The 6,525-nt window shown below is 44.8% G+C and overlaps 1 non-coding gene across 1 annotated transcript; it reads right to left on the bottom strand.

The window, feature by feature from the left end:
- Positions 1–786: 786 nt before the first annotated feature.
- LOC122151136 lies at positions 787–892 on the bottom strand. Its single transcript, XR_006163993.1, has one exon. It is a non-coding gene; the product is annotated as a U6 spliceosomal RNA (small nuclear RNA).
- Between the last annotated feature and the right edge of the window lie 5,633 nt (positions 893–6,525).

The raw sequence follows: 6,525 nt of genomic DNA, 5'->3' as shown, positions 1-6,525 counted from the left end.
ACAATTTACCACAATGCAACAGCTCCCCTCCCACTTCCTCCCGATAGTTATCTCTTCCCTGTGTCCTTCCCTCCATGCACTCCTGCCCCCGAGCTGTCTCCCTGTGCATACACAGCCCTTCTGTTCTCCCATGATTGTTCTCTCCAAGGAGTGTATCTACCTAATGTTAATGTTCAGCTCATATGCCTGTCTTTTGTTTGGCTGGAAGCCACAGGTGTGGGTTCAATTCCAGACCTGAGGGGCAGCTAGGGGCCATAGCCTCAGGGGTTCCACCAGGCTCTATCAGACCACCAAACCTGATCCCCCCCCCCTTTTTTTCCCCCTTTTTATCCCAAATGATTTTGAGTTTTGTACCACATTGTTCTTCCTCTCTATCCAGGATCTCCTATTTAGATCTCCCTCTGAGTGGTTGACAGTGGTAGCCGGGCACCATGTAGTTCTTCTGGTCTCATAGTCATATAGGCTGAGGAATACAAGGTGTACCAGTCCCTTGGACTAATTGTTTCCATTAACCTTTGGTTTTCTTCATTCTTCTTTCCTCTGGATGAGGAGAGAGACCCATTGTTGCATCTAGATGGCTGCTTGCAAGCTTGTAAGATCCCAGTCACTACTCGCCAAAGTAGGATGTTGAACAATGTTTTGTATAGTATGTTATGCCAATTGAGCTTGATGTCCTCTGTGACTATGGTCCTGAGCCCACAGGTCGAACTACTCACTCCCTCTGGGTAGCTGGCTGCAACCAAGAAAAGACTACAGCCTTGTCTCTTGTCAGCTCTACTATATACCAAAAATATGGAACATTCACGAATTTGTGTGTCGTCCTTCCACAGAGGCCATGCTAATCTACTCTGCATCATTCCAATTTTAGTATATGAGCTACCAAAGTGAGCACACCCTCAAACCCTGAGAATGGTTCAGGACTGGGCAGTGCTTGTTCCACTGTGCATGAGGTCACCGTGAATTGGGGGCTGAGTCAATGACAGCTAACAACCTGGTCCCTGCAGATGTTTGAATTCATGATCCTTGCTGCTCAGAGAGAAGAGTCCTCATTCTCCCTGTTCTCAAGGGAACGTCTACCAAAATGCCCACCGTCTTAGGAGGCTCTAAATAGCTCTCAACCTCTGCTTGCCCTTTTCTTGCTCCTCCCTGCAAGAGGGAAGAAAAGAATCTGAGTAGTCAGATTCCTATGGACCTGCCTCAAAGGCAAGGCAGGGGGCTTCACCCGTTCTTCGTCATCTGCCCCTCGGATCTCTGAGATGTGAAAACCTCCCAGCAGTCACCCCAAGGTCAGGCCCCAGGGTCCTCTCTGATCATCTCCTATGAAGTCCTTGAGGTGTAAGGCAGACATGACTGTCTGTTCAGCTGGCTGGGTGAGCAACCTCCAAGACTGCTTTGCCACTGAAGATCCAGACTTTGGGGAAGATAACAGGAGACCCCAGATTCAAGCTGTGTTCTCCAATCCTGTTTTATCAGGAGAACCCTGTACATTGAGGCTTACAGACTGCATTGTTGTTGTTGTTGTTGTTATGTGCCGTCGAGTCAGCCCCGACTCATAGTGACCCCTCCTTGGGTTTCCGAGGCAGTATCACTACGGAAGCAGGATTGCCCAACCTTCCTTCCGAGGAGTGGCTGGTGGGTTTGAACCGCCAGCCGTCTGGTTAGCAGGCAAGTGTCTTAGCCACTATGCTACCAGAGCTCCCACAGACTGCATTAGTAAGTATAATACCACATTCCCTATCTAGCTCTTGGTGAGTATTCTGATTAGTACCAAGACAATAGGCAGGGCACTTGACTGCTAACCAGAAGACTGGCAGTTCAAACCCACCAGCCACCCCTCGGAAGGAAGATGGGGCAATCTACTTCCGTAGTGATACTGCCTCGGAAACCCAAGGAGGGGTCGCTATGAGTCGGGGCTGACTCGACGGCACATAACAACAACAACAACATCCCCAGTAAAGGGGCTCTGGTTGCATAGTGGTTAAGGCATTCATCTGCTAACCAGAAGGTTGGCAGTTTGAACCCACTAGCGGCTCTGTAGGAGAAAGATGAAGCAGTCTGATTCCGCAAAGATTTACAACCTTGGAAACCCTATGGTGCAGTTCCACTCTGTCCTAAAGTGTTCCAGTGAGTCAGAATGGACTTGAAGGCAGCAGGTGGGTGGGCCCCCCAGTAAAGTCTCAAAACTGAATCCTTGGTGAAGTTTCTGGGTGTTCTTAAAGTCATGAATATATATGGTATATCTTCCTGAAGCAGTAATTACTCAGATTTGGGAAAGAAATTTTAGAATTTTTCCCCTTTTATATGGTTTTGTCATATGCACACCTAGTGCAATTAGCAAAATACCAATTTTTTTTCCAGGTTGACCAGTCTCATGGGGTTTTTTCATGTGTGGAATTATGAAGCATCTAGCTTTTTGGTGTGCAAGGAAGCAACTGGATAATTAGTTGTTTAGGGTAATTAGGTTACACATTGATGTTGCATTAAAGTGAACAGGGTTGATGAGGGCAAGGATTATGATAACATCACTGGGTTTCAAGGCTGGTGGTTGTCCACAAGGACCCTGGATGATACACATGGTTTGTGCTTGGCTGCTAATCAAAGCGTTGGTGATTCAAATCTATGCAGCAGCACCTGCAGAAGAAAGGCCTAGCAATCTGCTCCCATAAAGATTACAGCCGAGAAAACCCTGTGGAACAGCTCTACTCTGTGACACAGGGGGCCATGACGAGTCAGAAACAACAGCAATGACTTTGAGTGGTCCACAGGAGTCGATGACCTTGAGCAAGGATTTCTCAAGATGAATTTGAGGATCCCTGTGCACCTGGATTATTTAATGAGATCTTCACTCCATTTACCCATGTTGTCCATTGTTTAGTTATACAGAAAATCCTCAGCCCTCTCACAGTTCATATTCCTGCCACAGTTTTGCTTAATGTTTTGTTCCCTCAAATTACATCCATTGCCCTCAATAGTGAGCTCCTGGTAACACAAATATACTAAAACTTACTTTTTGTCTGTTTGATTGATTTTAATGTCACTCTTCATGTACTTTTTACAGAATGGGAGCTTATAAATTATATTGTCAACGTGGAATATGCCTGAGGGTTTAAAAACCAGTAGTTTGAAGACTAAGCATAAAACCAGTGAAAACAACCACAATAATGAGGGAAATTTAAAATAGCCTGAAATCGTCTTTTTCTGCAAGATATTGACAGCAAGAGCAAAGATAGAACTTCCAGTCAAGTCTCCGGAACTGGTGATAGGTCACAGCTATCAACTAGCACAATAAGAATTGCAGCTAAATGCCACTTAAAATGAAAGTTTCAGATGAATGCCCATAATGCCCAGATTTTGTATTCTACCTTCTTCCCACACCAGAAAAGGAACCTAGACTTTTTGAAGAAAATGGGATCACTTGTTTATCAAAATTCGTTGCAACGCTTTTCACCATAGCAAAAAGGGAGAAACAACCAAAATGTCCATCAGTTGGTGAATGGATAAACAAAATATGGTTGTCTTAAGCTGGGTTCTCTAGAGAAGCAAAACCAGTGAAATGTACAGGTACACACACATACATACAGAAAGAAAGAAAGAAAGAGAGAGCTTTATCTCAAGGAAATGGCTCACACGGTTGTAGAGACTGGCAAGTCCCAAGTCCACAGGTCCCCCTGACTCATGAAGCTGCAGGGGTTTATGAATCCAAGATCAGCAGGTCAGACAGCAGGCTGCTGGCTCACAGACTGTGGAGGCTGACAAATCCAAGACAGGCAAGTAAGATGGCAGCTTCTGGCTGATGGCACAGCCTGCAGAAACCAGTGAATCCTAAGATTGGCAGGGAAGACCACAGGCTGCCAGCCCCCAGTCTGCTCCCCCACCCTCCCCCAAAAAACAACTCACTGCCGTCGAGTCAATTCCAACTCATAGCGACCCCTCCTTGGCTTTCTGTGGAAGTATATCTACAGAAGTAGATTGTCCAGTCTTCCTTCCAAGGAGCGACTGGTGGGTTTGAATTGCCAGCCTTCTGGTTAGCAGTCAGATGCCTCAGGCACTATGCCACCAGAGCTCAGAGGCTGACAAATCCGGAGAACCGGAGGTCAAATGATGAAGAGGAGGATGCAAAATCCAGAGTGAGCAAGCAACCTTTACCAGAATGTCCATATATATACATATATTAGATGCAAGCCACAACCCTGAGGAAAAGCCTTATTGGCTTATCACATCATATCATATCACGGAGGATGACTACATCATTGCATAACTGCCAAACTACATCATTACATAATTGCCAAACCATAACATTATATAACTGTTAAACCACCTGTGGTAAAGTTTTATGTCAGCTTGGTTGGGCCTGGTTGAGTGGCTGGGCAGCTGGTGGTCATTATTCCCCATGATGAGACTGGCAATCAGCTCCATGGTGGGATCTACCACAAGCAGCTGAGTAGCTGCTTTGGGTATGTGGTCTGCTTCCTGTATATAAGCGGCAGCTTTGGGAATGATCTCTAGCTTATGGCACGCATGAACCCTACAGGTAGCTGTGTCATTGTTCAGCAGCCTGCCATGCCGACCTTGGGACTTTTAATGGATTTGAATTAATGGCCTGCCGTGTGGTTTTGGTAACATCAGGACTGTTCCTTTTACTTGTCAACCTTGAGTTTGTCAGTCTCAGCAGCCAGCAGCTGAGTGAAGAAAAGCCTCCAGCGTCTGTGGGCCAGGAGCAGGAGGCAGAGCTGAAGCCAAGGTTGAGGGGCTTTCACCCAGCCCCAAGAGCCTGGCACTTTGAACTCGGACTTCCAGCCTCCAAAATTGTAAGAGAATAAACTCCTTTCTGTCCAGCCATCCCATTTGTAGTATATTCTTGTCAGAGCGGCACTAGGTAACCAAAACACCACTGAAATCATAGCCCAGACAGGCTGACACAGTTAAGCATCACAGTGGTATATACATGCAGTGGAGTATGAAATGATGTTCTGATGCATGCCACCACATGGATGAACCCTGAAAACATTATGATAGAAGCCAGTTGCTAAAGGACAAACACTCTATGATCTCACTTACAAGAAATAAGCAAACATCCAGAAACCAAAGGTTACTAGTGGCTGCCAGGAGTGCTTGGGAAGAGGAAATGGGTTTTTGTTCAGTGGGCATTGAATGTATGTTAATAGCGGTGGAATATTTTAGAAAAAGATAGTGATAATGGTGGCACAACATGAAAAATGTCATCATTGTCATTTGATTGTAAATGTGGAAGTCATGTTGGTGTGTGTTTTGGTGTATATTTTCCCCATAATAAAAGAGTTTTTAAATAAACTTTAATGGGGTGGAGAGGACCCAGAAGCTAACCCAAAAGGGCTCCTACAGATCAAAGATGTTTATTCATACACAGGGCTATTTTTGGACTAGTTAGTTATCAACTGGCTCGCGGTTCCAAGTCTTCTCTTCTGTACTCTGCAAAGGTGCTGGGTTGAGACTCTGCAAATAACATTTTATGGACTCCTTGCCTGCAGGCTCCCTGTTAAGTTCTGCAATGACGAGATGCTAGAGGGAAGTAGGAAGGCAGTAGGAAGGAAGGGACAGGAGTTTCTGTCTGTTTTCCTGGACCTGTCAGTACTGGTCCAACAACAGCTTCCTTTGTGTCCAACCTCCATCTTCTTTCCACACTCCCAACACCAACCCTGCAGCCCTTCCTCTGAACTTCCAGAGGAACCCCACTTCTTCCTTCTCATCCCTTCAGACATGAAACCAGGCCTCTAACCCACACCTGAATGAAAACATGTCCACGAATGGTTTGGCCATTTTATTTGTCTTTATTCTCTCTGATGACAATGATACTGTCTTAGAGATAGTTACCATATTTTTTGCAAATAATGCACCTATGCAAACAACACACCCACACATATAAGATGAAGAAATTGGCATAATGCATTTATAAAAATAATATGCAGGGTGGGGGGAGGGGGGTGGTTTGCACAGTTGGCAAAAGTGTATAATGCGCATGTTAATTGCATAAAAATGTGATAACTATATTAATTGTTAATTTACATTGTTCCTGATAATAACTATAAAGAATTTTACACAAAACTTGTTTATGATGTATTTTTTTAAAATCAAATATGATAATCCTCAGGGGGAAAAATGTATGCATTTGGGCATAACCAAAACCAAACCAGTTGCCATCAACTCAATTTCCACTCACGGCGATCCCATGTTTGTTAAAGTAAAACCGTGCCCTGTGGGGTTTTCATTGGCTGATTTTCCAGAAACTGATTGCCAGACCTTTCTTCCGAGGTGCCTTCAGATGGATCCAAACAGCCAGCTTTGCAGTTAGTAGCCAGATGCTTAACCCTTGCAGTGCCAAGGGACTCCTGCACTGCATTTCGGAATATAGGGTGATTGACATGAGTACACACCTTGAAGACATCAGCAATGACTGTATCATTCACCAGCAACACTTTGTCCTAAGCTGTTTGCCTCATGCTTTTCTTCCTGTTCAGTGGAGTGATTTAAAAAAAAAAAAAAAAAAAA

This window comes from Orycteropus afer, unplaced genomic scaffold (assembly GCF_000298275.1).
Source record: "Orycteropus afer afer isolate SDZICR_OR568_19922 unplaced genomic scaffold, OryAfe1.0 scaffold00312, whole genome shotgun sequence".
Taxonomy (NCBI): Eukaryota; Metazoa; Chordata; class Mammalia; order Tubulidentata; family Orycteropodidae; genus Orycteropus; species Orycteropus afer.
The sequence above is the reverse complement of the archived record's forward strand: the minus strand, read 5'-3'. Positions and strand labels throughout refer to the sequence as shown.